This window comes from Haemaphysalis longicornis, unplaced genomic scaffold (assembly GCF_048455015.1).
Source record: "Haemaphysalis longicornis isolate Haplotype H1 unplaced genomic scaffold, Haemaphysalis longicornis Haplotype H1 scaffold_8, whole genome shotgun sequence".
NCBI lineage: Eukaryota > Metazoa > Arthropoda > Arachnida > Ixodida > Ixodidae > Haemaphysalis > Haemaphysalis longicornis.
The window spans coordinates 113,869,766-113,889,350 of record NW_027526445.1 but is presented as its reverse complement, the minus strand read 5'-3'; the positions used below and the strand labels follow the sequence as shown (position 1 = coordinate 113,889,350).

The following is a 19,585-nucleotide window of genomic DNA, read 5'->3' as shown; positions in this document are numbered from 1 at the left end:
AAGACTGCGGCGTTCTTCCGTTTTTGTTACCTTTTGAACACATGGATGACAATTTTTTTAGGAGCAGAAAACATCAGTTTCACCTTAGCGCGTTTACTTATCTTTTTTAAAATTATGCTCTATTCGATGATTGTAGAGAATAAGGTTTAATTTTACGCTGCTCTATTGTTCAAATACTTGAAGGCTGTCCTGCGTGTTTCTTTTTAATTTCTGCAGAAAGGACTCCGCTATGGATGGTAGCAGCTGCTTAGGGTACCCCGCTATCTGAAGACATGTCCATCTGCTTACTAAAATTGTCTGGCATAGAGTGAATACACGACTTATTTAACGAATTTCTTAAGCAAGTTGTAAAAATCGATCTTTTTACAGGCTAAGAATGGGATGGGTGAAACGGAAAAAGCGGCTTACTGGCGCGTGGTTCGTACGCCAAGCACATGTGATTTGGCGAAAAACGAAGCTTCATATATAAAAACATGGTTCTCTTTTCCACTGGTAATTCGAACGTTAAACCTAGTGGCTTAAAACATTCACCACACTGGTTTAAAACCTGAAACATTAATGGTTCAAAACCTACGTCGTCAGTCTTAAAAAATAATAAAATGTATTCAACGTCACATAAAACTCTAGTCGCATTTGAAATTTGCAGTTGGGCTGGCAGCAGGTTATCCAGCTAGGCTAAGAAACGGTTGCTGAGAATTGGTGCTATGCAAGAACCTATGCAAATACGATTAGTCTGAATATAAAGCTTGTCGTCCTATGTCGTAAATGTCGAGTTTTGGTACATATTAAAAATGCCTAAAAAACCTTCAACTGACAAGCCTGTGTTATTTTGAAAGGCAAAGTAACCGTAATTGTCTGTACGATCTTCAGCACAGAGTAATTTTTCCCTATGTGGCAGAGAGTAATGCAGATATTTAATGTCAAATGAGCAAGCCATGTAGCTCTGTCAATGCACGTCTCAGCAAACTCTATATTTTCATCAGATTTGCGCACAAGGAATGGGTCAAAAGTTAATGTTGACGAGTACCGAGTTTTCGGGATATTCATCGGCTGCCTAGCTATCATCATTCCCATAACCACTGCTTTCACCAAGGGGTCCGCTTCCCGATCACTAATAGCCATGTTCTATACGCCATCATCTTCTGTCGATAGTCATTATCACCTTGCAATCAGCGGGCTCGGAAGTTTCGGAATGGGCAGTTTAACAAAAGTGGTGTCCTAGAACAACCAGCCTCTCTGAAGTCATGGATGGTGCCTCTAATTCCGCCGTCTACATGTTGCGGTCCCACCACAGGAGCTCCTATCACGTCGGCGGTTGCTACTACGAACCAGCCCCATGGAGCTCGAGAGCTGCCACTGGGACAGCGAGGTTGCAGCTCCGGTCCAGTATTCCAATACTATCACCAGCCGCTAGCGCGGTACTCTGCTTTTGACTGTATCCCGCGGTGACGACACCAAAATTGTCGCCATGAGTACGCCCTGGCAAGCCCTCTCAACCGATAGAACCACGCATTCAAACTGCAGAATGTCGTATTTTACCTGAACAATGGGGCGAAGACCTGGTTTTTTAACACGAGCATGGCATGCCTGGTTCGACGAAATTTGTCCAGCAGCTGCGTCCAATTTTTGGCACATCCTTGGCTTAGTCGGATTGTGGACACAGCACCATCATTGGCATAGCCATTGTGAGCTTTAAGGGGTACGCTTCCCGATCCCTCTCGACCAGCTCCTTATCGCCATTAACATCTGTGTATAATCATCCTAATTTGCACTCCGCCTCCTCGGGAAGTTCCGAGTGGGCAGCTAAGTAATAATTATGCGCCCCGGCACCTAATGACGACGATGGTTGAACGCGAAGCTGTCTAGGGATGGATTCTTTGGTTGGCTAATCACACAGTGCGCGCATTGGCTACTCTGGAGATGGGCACCACTTTTCTAGAATACCCAAGCACCTCTTGGGTGTGCACTCCGTATGCCTAACATTTGGGATTGTGGTGCTCGGCACCAAACGTTACCTGCTGCTTGGATTTCAGTTTCCAATGTTTTCAGTGGGTGTCAGCTTGATGTGTTAAATCCTGAGATGTGATGTTAGGGCTAACGTCCTGAAGGCAAAAATGGGAAGTTCGGCACAACGACTCGTGGCTCACAGCCGAACGCACACCTAGCAATGCCTTTCTCCTCCTACGTCGGCCTGTCCGTAACGGCTGTGGATAATCACCTTACAACATGACGTTAGGTCAATTTACGTCCGCTGTCCCATGCCAGCGTCCCCTTTGCCCTCTGCTGGACATCATCCTTTAGAGGAGGCAGCGTAACAGAGTTGTCGCAAAGCTTTTCCGGGAAGCGTTTTAATTTTGCTACCCCCCCCCTGCGAATCCCCATGCACCCTATACCCCATGGTGTGGGAGTGCCACCTTAACCCAACTCTACTCCCCACCCCAACCCACCCCCTCAGCAGTGGGAGGGCCACCTGGTTAACGGCGACCTGGGTGACCAGCAAGAGCTGATATCCCGGGCGCAAATGGCGGCACGTGCCCAGGACCTCCTGGACTGAGGACGGCCCCCGCAAGAGAGGAACGGCTCAACTAACTCCATTCCAGGTCAATAAAACGTTTTCACCACCACACACCGATGATGATGATAATTGATGATTGCTATTGGTTTCCCCTGGGTGGCGGAGTGATGATGTGTCGTTTTACCGAAAGTACTAATATACCTATGTTTTATACTCTTGGTTTAATACAAGCGCTGCTCTCGGCAGGCACAAAAACTTGTTAGGCACAAAATGTCTGTTTTTCATGTTGAAGGTGGTAACTGTCCTAGGCGATATTCCCCTCTCTGCTTTTCATCCCCCAGTATTCTAATCTTCTTTTCGTCGCCTCGACAGCCTTTAAGTTAACTTCATCTGTGCAAAATGGAGAGACGAGCTAGTTGCTGAATATCCATGAGTGAAAATTAAGCGTAAATAGACACAGAGACGAGAAGCGCTGGTGTCGTTTCCCTTTCTCGTCCCTCTGTCTGTTTGCACTTAAGTTTCACTCAGGTATGTTCCTCTGTGCTACCCTTAAATCCTAGGGCTTCTGGAAGACAAATAATTCCTCATGTAGATTTGGATGCATACCCTCGCATTCCAACACTATCTGCCGCATAGTTTCTGTTTTTTTTTCCGCCGACCACACATACCCCATCATTTTGCGAATACTTCCCCAATGGTCCTGCTCTAGCCTAAAAAAGCAAAGCAGTGCCCTGAGAATTATCGTAGAAATTTTTCTTTGTGTTGTTCATTTTCTCAGCCCTGTACATCTCTAACGACGTTTTAGCTTGCATTTTTTTTCTTTCCATTTATTCGTTTCTATCAGTCTTGCCTCTTTTTTGCTTACCTTGCCTGTTTTGGATTCTCCACGGTTCTTTCCGTATTGCATCGTTAGCCTTCTAGTCTTCCTTAACCACTGCATGTCCCCGCTTTTGAAGTAAAGGTACCTAAAAACCTTAGCTGCCCACCTACGTTGATCCATTGTTCTCAACCTCCTCTCAAAACGTGTTTTGCTCTGTGCTTCTTGAACATTAAACGACGCCCAGCCCTTATCTCCCTCCACTGCTCCGTTAGTCGTTTTTCCATGCGCACGTAAAGCCAAACGGCCTACCGTTCTCTGCTTCACTTCAAGGCCTGAATTAATGTCTGATTTTAAGCAGAGTACATTATTACCAAATGTTAGACCCGGAACCATTCCTCCTTTCCCGATTTCTCTCACTCCTTCATATTTGTTATACGGCCACATAGCTCTAGGCTTCATGATAGCTTCGCTTCGCTTTCCCTTACCTTTAGGTTGCTCCTAGTGAGTTCGTGAGTTTGTTTATCCACACCCCCAAATATTTATATTTCTTCACTGTGGGAAATTTGCCATGCTGGAGAGGCACTGCGTCGCTTCTTTTCGGCAGCCAAAAGAAGTGGGTGGTTAACACGTTTTTAGCACCTAAGCACTCCTTAACTTGGCCGACGGGATTGTGGTAAAAGCAGGATGCTTATTAGAATCGACTGAATACGGAATTTCGACCCACTGCAGCAGTGACTGGAATGTGCGTACCATGTCAGGAGCAATGCACTGGCCATGAATCCTTTTACGCTATTTGTGGCAACAGCGCCACCAAAACTGAAATCTTCGCTATGTTTTTAGCTTGTATTATTTGCAAAATTAGCGGCTCATCGAGTGAAGATAGTAAGAAAAGCCAACAGTCCAGAACACCAGTGAAGGCATAGACGAACTAGTTTGTCTATTCTTCTCGGGGAAGGAATAATGTCGGATGGTAGGAGAGAACAAATATACCAACAAAACTTTATTTAAAAAATGATAAGAAGTATTAGACATGAAGAAATAATAATAAATAATATAAGAAATAAAAGAAAAGCCAAATTTTGTGAGTGCTGCCTTTCCCTTCCCCTCCCTTCTACTTTTTTTTGCCCGTGCTATTTACAAGCCACACAATTGGGTTAATATTCGAAAACAAAAATAAGGGTGTCAGTTTCTACGAAAAAAGGGTTGTTCACGAAAACGGGCACTGGTTTTTTTTTTCTTTTGTTTAGACATTACAGTGGACAAAACAAGAGTGCCTTCATGCTGAAAAATGACAAATAATGTTGTTTTGGCACCGCTCTCAATCTTTTCAATTTCTTTACAAGTGGGAGGGACACTGAGGTCCAAACATCCCACACCTGACAACAATAAAGTTATTTTTCGGATCTGCTTTTCACCCACGGCGTGTAATACCCCACAAATCATATTTCAAGCTACAACAGGATTCTAAGACGGCAGGTTGTTTTATTTGCTTGCTTCAGTTCTGCTCCCCGCTAGTCGTTGGCTATTCCTCCGTGTTTAATGCGCACGTGAGTTGTTATTTACTCTCTTCATTCCTGTATTATTACAAGAACGCACTTGATGTTATAGCGGGTTCGCCGTCATTGAGATTACTCATTTAAAAGTAAATATTGTTTGCGATGGTTAAAGCTTCTTGCTTCCACGCCATGCAAGCGCACGAGTAGAATCTTTCCTCTTGTTGCCTAAGAGGGGGCAAAGCCCAGGTGGCCTCATGGTCAAGGGAGCAACATTCCAGTTATTGGTCGACGCCACAAGGAGGACCCCGTGCGGTCGTGTAGAAACAGGTTCTTGCCACTATACAAGCGCAGATTGTCACTGGCCGGAGAAGAGTACAGGCACCGGTTCCCAACGGTCGTTCGTAAACGACGTGATACAGGCAGGCGTCTTTTAAAAGTCTCCGAGTTCACGTCAAGAATACAAATACAAGTAAGTCTCCGTTTTGCTGCCTTTTGCAGCTTCTGTGTTTCTTTGGTACGCAACTGGAAGCACCTGGTACGTAGCATTTGACGCGCTGCCAGGTAAACATTACAACACCACTTCCCTTGAGAAATATCGAGGTCCGCTTTGTTGGCGCGTTTCCCAGCCAGGTGTTTTCTCGCACCCCGTGCAAAAGGAAGCATAGTATGCGTAGCGGGAGTCAAGCAATTCTGTATTTCCTTTGGCGAAGCTTTATTTTGCAAGTCATCCCTACTGAAAAGTTCCGTATACACAGAATTATGGGAATACAGAGGTCATACAGAGTGTTACGCCCCCAAGCGTAATGAATGTAGATATGAGTTCCACAAACAGGAGAATCATATCAGTTCGCAAAATGTGAAGGTTTGGCTCAGTTAACGTGTTTTTATCTTCAATAATAAGCAAACTCACATTCCGTATGATTTCCGTATACTCCGTATATACGGAATTCATACGGACAATGCTTTTGCGGTTCCAGTGAACATACAGACTTAAAACAGGTGTCAAATTATTCAACAGGCATTAACTCTTCCAATTTCATGTGCTTCTCAAAAGTCTTTCTTGTTTTGTGGCGGCTTTGTGTCATGCTAGGACTTTACTCCGCATTCTCATAATTACGTATATACGGAACGTTTCAGGAGGGATCCGTGTTTCGAATTATTTCCAAAATAATTTGAATACGGTGGACCCTGGTAGCATAAAATAGGAGCGGGTTATTTACCTCACGATGTTTTAGGCAGAACACTACCTGTAAAATTTGTTTCCCTTGCAACTCTTTCTCCGCTATAGCCGAACGGATGCTGCTGCTACCCACTATGACAACTGAAGAATAGCTGTGTCACACAGAAGTTAGGTGTACCCATAACTTGGTCACATTGGCCATTACAAGGGTTACTTCTGTTTGGGTGATGTTAAAAAGACTCATATACGTCCTATATATTTGTGTAGAGGTAACGACTTTGTCCATAATCCACGCTGCAAACAACGGCAGAGCTTCTACTATACAAATGCTTGGTAATTCGTCTCAAAATAGGCGACGAATAGAAAAAACGCAGTTGTCCCTGCTCTCTCGCCGTTTCCTCCAGTACAGCTTCTGCATAGAAAGCAAACCAAAAATCTATTTGTTAGGTTGATAAATGGCAGAAAGGTTCACCGCAAATTAAAGAAAAAAGGTCTCCAATCAAACAGATAGGAGAATTAGCAATCTGCCATCGTTGCACTTCATAAAATACCCCTGCAGAACCCAAAATTACCAGAAATGTTCAAAGCTTCATTTGAAAAGCTATATCGTGTTATAGGAAAAATAGTGAATCTTATAAGCTCACTGTCGAGCACATTGAAGGTATACGAAACACTAATTAACTTTGTGCATTCGCAAAGGTAGCTGTAGAATTTACCATCGTCACCACTGCATCGAGGACATCTCTCGTCTTTATTGTTTTAAGAATCCCACAGTAGCCATGTCGAAAAGAATTCCTCGTGGGAATTTCTATCGACATAAATGGCAGGTACGCATATGTAAGGTGTTGCGCACAGACTTATCATTTGTAGCCCGATATATTTCCAGCATCACAAAAGACCCGAACATAACGTAGGCAGAAGGAACTCCATTTGCTACATCTAGCACCGTTCTGTGTTAGGGCTGTCGATTTGTGTGGGCGCCAGACGGGTAGGTAATGAAAGGGCGCATATGGCAAATCAGGCTTCTGAGCAAGTCTGTGACAAAGCGCGAGCTTCTGCAAATGTGGCAGCATAAATATCGCAACACTGTAACTCACAGCTCTACCAGCAGTGTTTTTAAAAAGCTGGTTACATCAGCGCTGGTAGTGTTTTTGGTACCTGTTTGAGTATTTTCGAAAGAGAAAATACGCTACGCGATTAGCCCACAATCAGGGCAAGCTCAACTTGGAGTGAAAAGGCAACACTGCCCTCTCAAGCAAATAAATGTTGCAGCCTTCACGCCGGGGGTTTGTAAATTATGCGGAATTGTTCAGGTGGCTCCCATAATAATTTGGTTGAGTTCGTGTCAATGCGTAGGCGATACTCGAGGGTAGAAAATGTTACTCGGAACACCAGGCTGAGCTTTGCTGGGACCTCTTCTCGAATTTTCCTATCAATTATGGGCTCAACCACGTTATAATTAAACTGCTGGCAGAGGTGCCTTTGGTAAGCGCTGGTTATGGAGGGCGCCGAAAACGCAAGCCCGTAATATTGAAGTGAGGGCAGGTGCAGTTCGTAACGTCGCATAGTACAAACCTAAGTAGTCTGACCGATGGCATTGATCCCAGAAGTGGTTAATATTTTTCTACTAGGACATGTGCGGTTTTGGTAAACTTTTCAACCAGTTGAAGTGATGTTGAACTCCACCAATTTTAAGAGAGGATCCACTACAGATGGAGTTTTTATTCTCTTCTACCTTTCTTCTGATAGGCCAGGCACAATGCAGAACTGACATCAATAACGCGAAGGCTGACTGACCAGGCAGATGAGCCACGTTCCCCTGTCTATACGCAATAGCTACGCTACACTGTCAGTATCACATGAGAAACGTTGCCTGTATAAACATTGCCTAACGCGTGAGCGAAAAATGGCCAAACAGCCAATGGTGAAAACAGTCTGCCCCGCCCATGAGACTTGTCATAACATATACGTATATCCAATTGTTAACATGCTTTATATACCAACCATTACTTGTTTTGATGATAATGTCACGGGAACCTATCAGTCGTGTAGTACATAACCAGTGTTCATCAAATGTTTTAAATGAGACAGCATTAATTATCTCATTAAAAAAAGCAGGGCAAGGAGGCGTAATGAACCGGGAGGAGCGATATCGAAAGAGCTTATACAGACATAAAGAAAAATACAGAGCAAAGGGGATTTCGTAATAAATTTTGCCCCCACCACTCGCCTACAAAGAGTAGAATGAGACATTAGGATATAAAACAAGAATCCTCCCCTGTTACGCTAAGGTGTTAGACGACCCTATTCGGATGAAATATAGAGGACGTGATTCTTAAGTTATAGATGATAACGCTTGACTATAGTGTTTCACTTTACGACATTTCTAGAAAGAAGCGAAGGTTGACAACACTGTGGGAGAAACCCGGAGTTTTATGCAAGATTGTATTAAGTCAGTGGTTTTACTCTTGAAAGAACAAAAATTGGCAATCTCAGCACAAATCAGCGCCATCGATCTGAATGCTAAGCCCCACTAAAGAGCAAAAAATGATCGAGCGTTTGTAGCGGCCGCACGGGTGGCAGTGGGGCTTATTTGCATTGTTGCTAACCTAGTTGCCGTAAAGTATAAGCGTGCATGGCTCACCCCCTCTCTGCATCCGACATATGAATCAGGTGTCATCTCGACGCGTCCCGTAACTGCATGTAGGCGTTGTAAAATTGAGCGTGGTTTTTGTGCTGGGCCCAGAAGGCGGCAAGAACGAATAGAACCGGAATAATTACGATGAAGTTGCCATTCTAGCAGACAGCCAAGCAACCGACAGTGAGCCAATGCCACTGGTAAAGGAAGAAAGCAAAAACTTTGCCACTTGAAATATTAAATATATAATTCCAGGAATGGTTTACATGTTGGCGCACGGCAAACGAGACAAAGAGAGAGCAAACATGCATTGCCCAGTCACCAATTTAGGTCCAGGTCAGCTAAATGGTGGGGGTTGATGCGTCAGTGTCCTCATAGTAGACCAGAATGACCTCGCATATCTTCTGGGCACGAAGACAGAGCGCCTTCTGGGCAAGTTCGTCTTGTGGGCTTTAGAAAACGGAGCAAGCCGTTCTCATCGGGCCGAGCCTCAGGTCCCCGAGTAAGAAATATCAGATTCTCCAGCATTCTCAAAAATACACCGCTACATTTTTTACTATGTGCGCGATACTGATAAGTAGGGAAATAAGTGAGGGAAAAACTGAGAAGAAAAGTGTTACAAAAAGATTTAGGAGGCGAATGGCGAACAGAACAAGGAAAAAACTAAACAAAAATGATGAACAGAATGGACGACAGACCAGCGAATATAACTATTATTTGTGGAGCGAGTGTCTTCGCGTTCCTGCTGGGATGGTGAAAATATTTGATACCGGGACACTTAACAGCGGTAATAACGTCAGAAAAACGTGCTCTGCGCAGCCTGGAAAGATAAGTAGTGAAAAAGTCCGGGATGAGAGCTGTAAGAAGCACTGCATGAGTTGGAGGTCGACAATGCCGAGATGGCGAGCAGTCACAAAGACGTTTCGATGATGCCTGCGACGAGGAGTGTCACACGGTGAAATCATTGTGAACTTCATCTCTACACGATTACATTTTTATGCCTTAAATTGAGTCAGTTGTTTGCCTTTGTTACTTTGTCTTACAAAGGGAAACTTGCATGAGGCATTACGGAAAGACTCGTAAAAAACTACTGGGTGTCTAACTCTGCGCCCCGCCAATCCGCCTTCGAACTTCATGAAGAGTGAAGCAATGGTAGCTCTGTTCATCCTAAGCTTCACATTGAGCAGCAAGATGAAGTGTCACTGCCCCCACGTCAAACGTCTTCCCTTTCCTCCTCAAAACGATATGTGAAGTTCCACTTTTGCACTTTTGCGTTGAAAGATGTCACCAAAGAGATTTCAAATACATGGAATACGTTGCGCAGTGATTTACTGTTTCACATTCCCGGTTTTTACCAATGGTTCTCCACATATCTTGCACAGAAGACCTATACTGAAACAGTGAAAAAAAAGTATATTATATCGACTTGAAATTTCAGCTTGAACAAAAAAAAAACGATAGGACTTAGGAAGGAAACACGGACACAGTGCTGTGTCCGTGTTTCCTTCTTAAGTCCTATCGTTTTTTTGTTCAAGCTGAACTTTCAAGTCGATATAGAAAACCAACTCGCGCAAACCCAAGCAATTATATTATGTCTTCGTTTCAGTTTACCATCGCTGTCATTTCAGGTAGTCATGAATGGAAACCACCTTGCCCTGGGTCTACTGCTTCTAGTCCTGGTGGCGTCTGCTGCTGCACGTAAGTGCACATCGATGACATTGAACTTGTTTGGGAGTTTCCGATGACTGTGGTGGAGGCGTGACCTCAAATGTATGCTATGCCTTTCGCTCATCTATTGCTGATGCTCTATGTCCTACCAGGTAGCTGTGTGTTTTCCCCAGTCACTGTGATCGCGCTACGTTCTCGACAATTGTGTCGTTCTTGCATTTCATTTCTCGTACTGACGTACACACTCCGGCAAAGGCATTAGATTTTGGGCAAGTAGAACACGCCGCCACGGCATCCGCAATCATTTTTTCGATGGACGTTAAGAGAATAAAAGTGCACTGCGTCGAGGTCTAGCCTCGCATGACAGACGCCAGGGTATTTTTAACTAAATCCTTGCGCTTCAAAATGACACGCCTAATAGAAAGTCTGATATTCGCTACCCTGTGCTGATGTAATATTTTGCTGGCTGGTTATATAACACTCCGCTAAAGCATGCGCAGATTCAGGGACGTTGATCATTCTAGTACTCAAGTACTAATTTTGTAGTGATATTTGTAGTTATTGAATAAATATACAGACTGGCGTGCGTAAATGATCAAGATGATAAATTATTTAATAAAGCATTGCCTAATTAATGTTTCCGGCATTGTGCTACGATGTGGGTATGCAAAGTGATGCTGAGCATCGGTGTACACGCCCAGGTTCTTGCAGTTTAAGCAAACCGTTCTTGAGCACTGATAACCATTCATGACGTAACAGCAAATACTTTGTCGCTAAGCACGTCTTTAAACACACAGCTACCGAAAATACCAAGTTTGAGAAAAACCATGGCTCCCGAACTAGCGAGGGTGGCTGGCACTAGTGTGTTTCTCTGGAACCGCGGGAGATAGGCGATGTCGATAAATAGCACACCACGTTCAACAAGACGTGCCCAGATTCTATGAGAGGTTAGGCTAAATCAGCGCCGAAACCACAAAAAAGTCATGCTGATCAGAGCCGGAGCTGCAGTGGACGCAAGACTTCATTAGGCAAGCACTTCTGGCATTGACACCCTTGGCAGGAACAAACCATTGTGAGGACAGAAGTTTGCATCCAACGGCAGCAGTACCGCATGCGTAGGAGTCAGACGTATTCAGCACACCAGCATCCTCCACACAGCGGGCATAGGCATGATAATATGTGCAACGTGCGGCGCGAGAACCGCGGAAACTGGTGGGCAATCACTTCCAGTCCGCATCATTGTAGCTTGTATGGTACACCAGCTCTTCAAGGATGGAGTAGTCAGTTCCTGTTTCAAAGATCAGGGTCAGTAAATGTATCAGGATTTGGAGGAAATCCACATATAAAACGGGGACGGAAAAATTGAACTCCTCTAACCATATCGTAAAAGATTGCTGCTCAGAACGCCCCTCTCGTATGCAAAGCCCGTTGTCAATGGTCACAGGTGAACGTGAGAGAGGGTTAGTGTCTGTGTTTGAGTTCAGGTCATTAGTGTATGAGGATATTATACTCTTGGAGATGAAGAGCCCTCTTTCGTACGCGATCAAATGATTCTTTACGTACGCTGGGGTCGGTTATGACGCACATGAATGAACACGAAATTTGACGATACCGACTCGCAAGCTAAGCACTTAACAGGGTGTCTTGCTTCCATTTTTTGTGGGTCCTACTCACATAATCACACTCGTACTGCTCAAAAGCATAGCTTTTTTGGTTGTCCACAGCCGTGAGTTTGAGGCGGCTGACGTCAGTGTTAGTCTTTCTTGGGGTCGACGAGTCAAATCCCGAGTCAAATCCCAAATCCCGCCAATCCGACAACGCAGCTTCTTCGACACGCTTTAACATTCTGACGACCATTTAAAGGTATAACCGAGTGCATTCAAGAGGTTGCAGTTTTTTCTGGGGTGGTGGTACTGATAAACTCTACCCTAGCCTGGTTTAGCGATGTCATATCACACGTACTGCTTGACTAGAACGAAGCCTTGAAATATACCTCGGCAGGCGGGCGTATTGTGTCTGTGGGCTTGTGTAAACCCGTGTGTGTGTGCGCGCGCATAAATATGTGTGTGTGTGTGCGGGCATGTGTGCGTGTGTTTGCGTGCGTGTGTGCGTGCGTGCACGTGCATGTGCGTGCATGCGTGTGTGCGTGTGTGTGAGCACCGTGAGTGCGTGCGTGCATGGGTGTGTGCGTGTGTGCGTGTGTGTGTGCGTGCACGTGCGTGTGCGTGCATGCGTTTGTGCACGCATGTGTTTGTGTGTGTGCGTGCTTGCGTACGTGTGTGTGTGCGTGTGTGTGTGCGTGCGTGCGCGTGCTAGCGTTCGTGTGTGTACGTGTGTGCGCGTGCGTGCGCGTGCTAGCGTTCGTGTGTGTACGTGTGTGCGCGTGCGTGCGTGTGTGCGTGTGTGCATGCGCGCGTGCGTGTGCGCGCGTGCATGTGTGTGTGCACGTTCGTACGTGCATGGGTGCGTGTGTGCGTGTGGGCATGTGCGTGCGTGTGCGTGTATGCGTGCGTGCGTGTGTGCGTTTGTGTGCGTGTGTGTGGGCGTGTGTGTGTTGGCGTGCGTGCGTGTACGTGCGTGTGCGTGCCTGCGTCCGTGTGTGTGCGTGTGTGTGCTTACGTGTGTGTGTCTGCGTGCTCATGTTTTCGTGTGTCCGTGCTGGTGTGCGTGCGTGCGTGCGTGCGTGTGTCTGCGCGCGCGTGTGTGTGCGCGGGCGTGTGTGTGCGTGCGTGTGTGTGGCGTGTCTGAGCATGTGTGCGTGTCCGTGAGTGTCTGCGTGCGTGCGCGCATGCGTGCACGCGTGTGCTTGTGCATGTGCGTGTTCGTGTGTGTATTTATTCGTCTGGGGGCTTGAGCGTCTAAGCTCTTATCTGAAAGCCCCACTTGTTTTAAAACTATCGATTTCCTCAGGTGAACCCGCATGCCCGCAGTTGAGGTGCCGGGGTGGAAACAAGGTCGCCTGCTTCGTGGACAATCGCTGTCAGTGCCGTTGCGGTAAGGAAACATTTTCCCCCGTATATTCAAGGACCTCAGTTTACTCCAAAACATAAAGCATCAATGATTTCTGATGTACTCCTTTTTAGGGTGACCATCCTAAATCTGAAGGGTTGTTTTTTAGAGTATTCAGTTTCTATCATGCTCTCTTTCCAGAATGTTTGCGCGACAATTGCAGCTATAGGCGTTAAAGGCGAACATATTTCTCGCTCGCCGGCATGCCAGAGGATGGGTGGCTTGTGGCGGTTCCCTTTCATTGCAACTGCCAATATTCTCAATGGAATATTGTTCGATGTGCAACTCTCTGGTAACAAGTTCACGTCTGGACATAACGATCTCTAACGTGGCTCCCGGGCTACATATGTTAAAACACAACGAAGGCAAAATGCAACCTTGTTCGGTTTTAAAGAACTGCCCTTTGGTAACTCACTGCGCGCTATCCCTGCCGCGAAAGAGGCTTTTCAGCGCCTTATTGCAAGAACTGTAGGAAAACATTATGATTTGGTGCTACACGACGTCGCAGTGACGCATTAGAGTGAGCAGGGACGCAGTTCAAGTAATATTAAAAATAGTTTTCAGGAATTTAACTTTACCACAGCTGTCATGTGATACGCACAAACAGAACTAGGAGCCCCGCTGCAATCTTACAATATTTTTTGGTGGTTGGCTTGGTTGGCGCGGCCAATAGCGCAGTCAATATTCTGTTACGTCATAGAAATACCACGACAAAGTGTCTGCGGAGTTGGGAAAGCTTCATCTGTTTTCCTGTAATATCTCTTATTTTTTAGGGCAGCGGAAATATTGGCATAATTGTTATCGAGACAAACCAGTATTTTCGTGAATCAAGCTTATTTGTCATCCTAAAGCGTCTTGCAACGCAATGGGAAAAGCGCACATCACACAGTTTAGGGGGGTCCTCTGCACAGCGAAGCGTTTGGAAACGCGCCCCGGAGTGCACCGCCGCCATACTTGGTTCCCTTCGTTGTTACCAATTAAGCAAAAACGTTATTTTTTGTATGTCATGAGATACAAATGGGCTCACCAGGAAGTGTACCTCACGTGTTTTTTTTTTTGTTTTACTACCTGCACGTTCTCCTTTCCTCATTTTCCCCTAGAGACCTTCTTACAATAGATTCAACATTACTAAAGAATGAGTTGCCGACTTACCATGTTTCCTCGGTGGTCATATAAGGGGAACACCTACAGTTCGATAATCAGTACAATTAAAGAAGCAGGGCCCATTAAATTTAACGGTAACAATTAGAAGCCGATAGCTTTGATAGAAGCCAGTAGTATTCATAATACAAGAGGTTCCCCCGTCGGGCAATTGTCCCAAAACAGATCCACATGTTTTCTAAACTTTCGCTTTCTCTTCTCTTCTTAATTCAGTGACTGACCGCGATCCGTGCGCATCCTTGCTCGGCCGTCCTTGCCCGAAAGGACGTAGAGTGAGATGCACCAGTGACGGCAACCATTGCACTTGCAGATGCGGTAAGTACTTTATTGTACCGGTTATATTCAATCCCGATGGCCTAAGAGGTGACACCCCGGCAACCCCGAATCGCGCCTGTTGAGTTCTGAGCTGTGTTCTGTACCAAAAAAGGAGCACCTTAGGCCCCGCAAGCCACCGTGGCGGGAACGTCATCTGGGATCATCAGATGCTCAAAGCTAATTTGTAGCTTTTTTACCTGACGTGCCCGCAAAATTAAAAAAAAACGATAAAACGTGTATCGGTAAATACATTTTCTGGTGTACGTTGAAACCACATAAAGGCACAATCACCATCATCATCATCTAACAGTTATCCGTCGATAGGTGGCTGATGCGGTAACTGCTGTACAACGCTCCTGTATGCTTATAAGGGGTTTTAAACGTATAGGCCGGAGCTGAGCGTTTTCAACGGTGAAATGTATGCCTCAGTCGGAAGGTTTAATTCAATCGCAGCTATTGCAACTATGAATTTTCCTGTAAACGTACAAAGCATTGATCATTCTCCAATGAATAAAAAACACACACAGTTCAGGTTTCGCTAACTCCCCTTGAGCGCCTTGCCCGCATCGTATTTAGCCACCATTGGAATGCCGCAAAGCCATCAGTCTGGCTCAGTAGTCTCTGCTGGCCTCATGTTTCGAATGTGCACGTTACCTATCTCAAAACTTTCATTATATGATTCGTGTTATTTGGTGTGATACCATATTCATTTCTAACAGCGCATATTTTATTTCTGTCAATATTAAGCATCTTTATGTGCCCTTAAACTCCCTCCTCACTTACATAAAACTTTTAATGGCATTTGCGGGTTCAACACGCCGAAGCTACAGCTGGGCTACGAACACCTAGTGGGTGGCTCCGGATTAATTTTCACCGCCTGTGGTGTGTGTAACGTGCACCGAAACATTAATGCACGGGCACTTTCACTTTTCGGCTCCATCTGAAAAGCGGCCACAACAGGCAAGGTCGAACCCTCGTCTTTAGACGCAGCAGCACAACGCATTAGCCACTCAGCCACTGACAGACTGCAGTGGGTCCTTTGTACGTAGAAGCTGTAATACCTCGCATGGCGAAGTTTTCTGATTCGTGCGTGCCCATTGTATTTCGCGTCCATTTTAAGCAAGAAGTGATTTTGGCGGATCCATGCCCAACATACTTTCATGTACAGCCGGTAAAACGCTTGTCTATAACCGCGATTTCAACTTCAACCAGCTACATCCGAAAACTGCCGAAACATACTCGTTTCAAACATGTCGGAGACAAAAGCGAAGGGCTAAGACTTCAGAATTCCGAGGTAGTTTTATTCAAATCCCGCTCCAGCGGGGCTGGATAGGGCTGAGAGTATGAACGCTGTGTTACAAGCCTTTTACCGGCTGTACGTGTGTGCGCGCCTGTGCATAGACCATACAGTAGTGGACAGGTAGAGAGCGAACAAACAAATATGAACACCCAGACAAAGAACCAAGTTTATTTTTTGTGTGTCCTAGAATGGCGCCCGCCTTGCGTGTTTAGCAACTGCAATTACGAAATTTCATTTTTACGTCTAGTCTGTGCGATAACATGAGATGCAGTTCGAAACAATATTATGACCTCAGCTTTTTTGTTTTCCCAATTTTGAGCTTGTTTTCTCACGCCTCTACACTCACCTCCAACTTGATCGTTTACTTAGTTTCGAGCCTGTATGATCGGCCTATCTAGGCTGGTCCCCCGTTTATGTGAATAGCTAACTCTTAACCATTCACACCAGCTCCATATTCCTCGGGCCAGTCGGTTCACTCCTTTGAATGCTTGCCGGGTCGGTTTTTTTAATACCCCGAGTACAATTTGGGGAGATCTTGTTGACCTGTGCCCATCGGTAAAAGCTTCAGGGTAATGTGATCGAAAGTCAGAATCAGGAAGTTGAACGCTTGCCTCTCTACTTGTGTGCACTATCACGGAACGCGACTAAACCGGGTGCGGCTATTTTGCTTCAATTTGTGTGCTTCACGGCTTTATGTTAGAGCACCAGGCGAATGTTTTTATTGTTCCCGATATTGTGTCACCCGCTGGACGTTTGGGAACGTTAATTAAGTAAACCAACGCCTCGCGGTTCCCATATTTTATAAATAAAGAAAGCCCAGTTGAAGAAACAAATTCCAAGCTCAGTGCCAGACGCTTCCATGGCTTGTGTGATTTAGTAGGTGGACATGGTGTCCAAACAAAAGTTAGGTTCTAGAAATACTTATGACAAAAATGTTGCTTTTTTGTACAGGTCACAAAAGGCGGGAGCTGTTTGCTGCTTGCAGTTCCATGCCGTGATGAAATTTGTAGCCTTGCGTAAGAATCTAGATTAGTGCGGATAATGCTGTAACAGGAGAAAAATTCTCAATACTAATATATTGATACCAGTAAGGTATTTAAATATTGAGTATCCAACCAGAATAATGTTACTAAGTTACCGTTCTCATTTTTCCCCTGCCCAGAGATGGCACTTCAGGAATGAACCCGTCTCACACGTACAGGAGTCTGAAAGTGGGTGAAGAAATAGTGCGAAAAAGGAATAAAATATGGATTTAGCACAGAGACGCGGTTTGCCAGGAAACAAGGTTTTCCAGAAAGCAACCCAGGGAACACAATTATATTAGATGGCGAAGACTCACATGCTTGAGCTCTTAGACTGTCTCTTTTCTTATTTCTATTTGTCACGCACGTAACGCGTGTACTTAAAGTTTTATTCAAAATAGCCAAGAAAATGTTATTTTGTTCTTTTTCAGCTCGCTGAATAGCCTGGTTTTGTGTTCCATGGTTTTCCCGGCGGGCCGGCTGCAATGTGCGTATTCACTGATCGTCCTGCCTTCGTTCGTCGAGGGTTCATCTGGAGAGTACACCAAATAAAAAGTCGGATAGCCTTCAAGAAACCGGCACTTCTGTGGTGTTTAACGCAAAGATGTGTATCTCAGTTTCCTAGTGATTAATGTGCAATAACCTCTTACAGCGACAATATTATGTACCAGAGGAGATTCAGAGGAAAGAGACACGTTACGTCTCATTTTTCGGTTGTACCCTGCCCAACATGTGCAGTGCACTTCTACGTAGTATAAGAGAAAGACGAATTGCTTACCCCATCTGCTACTATTGACCAGTCGACCCTTAAGTGTAGCGAAGACTTCATTATGAAATTTAGCTAACTAAAAACTTTATTACCTAATAATGGCGTCATGTGAGGCGTTCTAAGTGCATAGTTAAGCCTAGAGTCACTAAATAGGCTTCTAGAGTACCGTCACTGAGGCACGCAATTGAGCAAGAGCGGCCTTTTTTTGTTTATCAGTGTGTCAGGTTGCTGTTTCTACCACCTCGTCGCAAACTTTGACCGAGTAGTTTGCAAGCCACACTTCGGAGGTGACGTTCACACCGAATGGGAAGAATACGTGCAGACCCCATCAGTTCAAACACGTTTATTTACTGAGATAACATATTGAATCCTTATTAAGTCTATATTCGCGTTCCTAACGTTGGTCGCTCGCAGCACAGAGCAGGGAGGAGAAGCCAGCGCTACCAAAGTTGACCGAATCAAAACATATAAACAACAAAAAGGACTCCTGGCTTGAACCGTCGCGGTGTAAACAAATGTCACGGGATGTGAACTTTCCAATGATCATGGAGGCGGCACGTAAGAATAGAATAAAAAAGTGCTCATACTCTGAACCCTTTCCCAGGCTCACTCGTTAGGGCTTCAATGTCGCCAGTGAGTTAGAGCCTATTTCAACCGATTAATTAATACTGTAGCCTTTGCTGTGGTATTCCGATATGTTCCGATATGTTCCGATGTGATGTTCCGATATGACTGTCTCTCTGCTCCGCAAGGTGGACTGGTATGCCCTGGCGCATTATATAATTTCCCGAGTTGAGAACCGCTGTTCTAGCGCTGCATCTGGAAGGAAAACACATTGCTATTGCAACAGCTCACCGATAGTGATTCTCTAGTTACAGAGATGTCCTTGTAAGGGAGACGCAGATAAGCTATCATGCAGTGTCTTGCGAGACATCCGTCTGTTTGCGAAAAGCGGCGTCCCATGACCGGCGGAATTCGAGACATGCTCAAAGCAAAGAACGTGACCACAAAGCCTGCCGAACGCATCGTCTGCAAGGCTCATCTTATTGTCCGACGGAGCAAACCATTTCCGCACTTTGCACGAGGATGATGTAGCCACAGGTAATATGACTTGATGAATCTTGGCCGAGACTCCAACCCCTGACCTTCCAAGTATGTGTCGGCATTTGAACCCGCAATTTTACAAGCGTCGGTCGGGAATGAAACCCACGGCCCTCGAAATATGCCTCGGGATTCGAACGCACTACATTCCAAATACGTCTCGGGACTTGATGCTGCGGTCTTCCGAGTATGGCTTCCGACTCAAACACACTACCCTACAATTAAACAAGAGATGACGTCATGTGATAGAATGATGTTAACGTCATACAACACCAACGTCGGAATAGTATCGCTTCCCGTGGCCACAGTGCTCGCCCGTCTCTATCCCTTTCGTGCGAATTGTCAGTGTGAACCTAATGTCCCAATGACAATAAAGGGGCGACTATGCCCGGTAAGTAATACTCGGTGGGCGGTATGAGGCCATTTGAATTTCCTAAGTGTGTGTTAATTATGAATTACGCTACGTATCAGACATCTACATGCGGCCAAGCAGGTATACGCATAACGTGTTTATAAAAATTTGCGCCTTGAAAATGTTCAATTGCAGATGGAAAGTTGGAGAATATTTGGCTTCCACCCTTGGTGCTCAAA

General features: G+C 45.3%; 1 long non-coding RNA gene across 1 annotated transcript; it reads left to right on the top strand.

Moving 5' to 3' along the window:
* Positions 1-5,116: 5,116 nt before the first annotated feature.
* On the top strand, positions 5,117-17,705 carry LOC144149116 (uncharacterized). The gene is made up of 5 exons (XR_013318189.1): positions 5,117-5,300; positions 10,278-10,347; positions 13,228-13,311; positions 14,701-14,802; positions 17,556-17,705. It is a non-coding gene; the product is annotated as an uncharacterized LOC144149116 (long non-coding RNA).
* Positions 17,706-19,585: the final 1,880 nt, after the last annotated feature.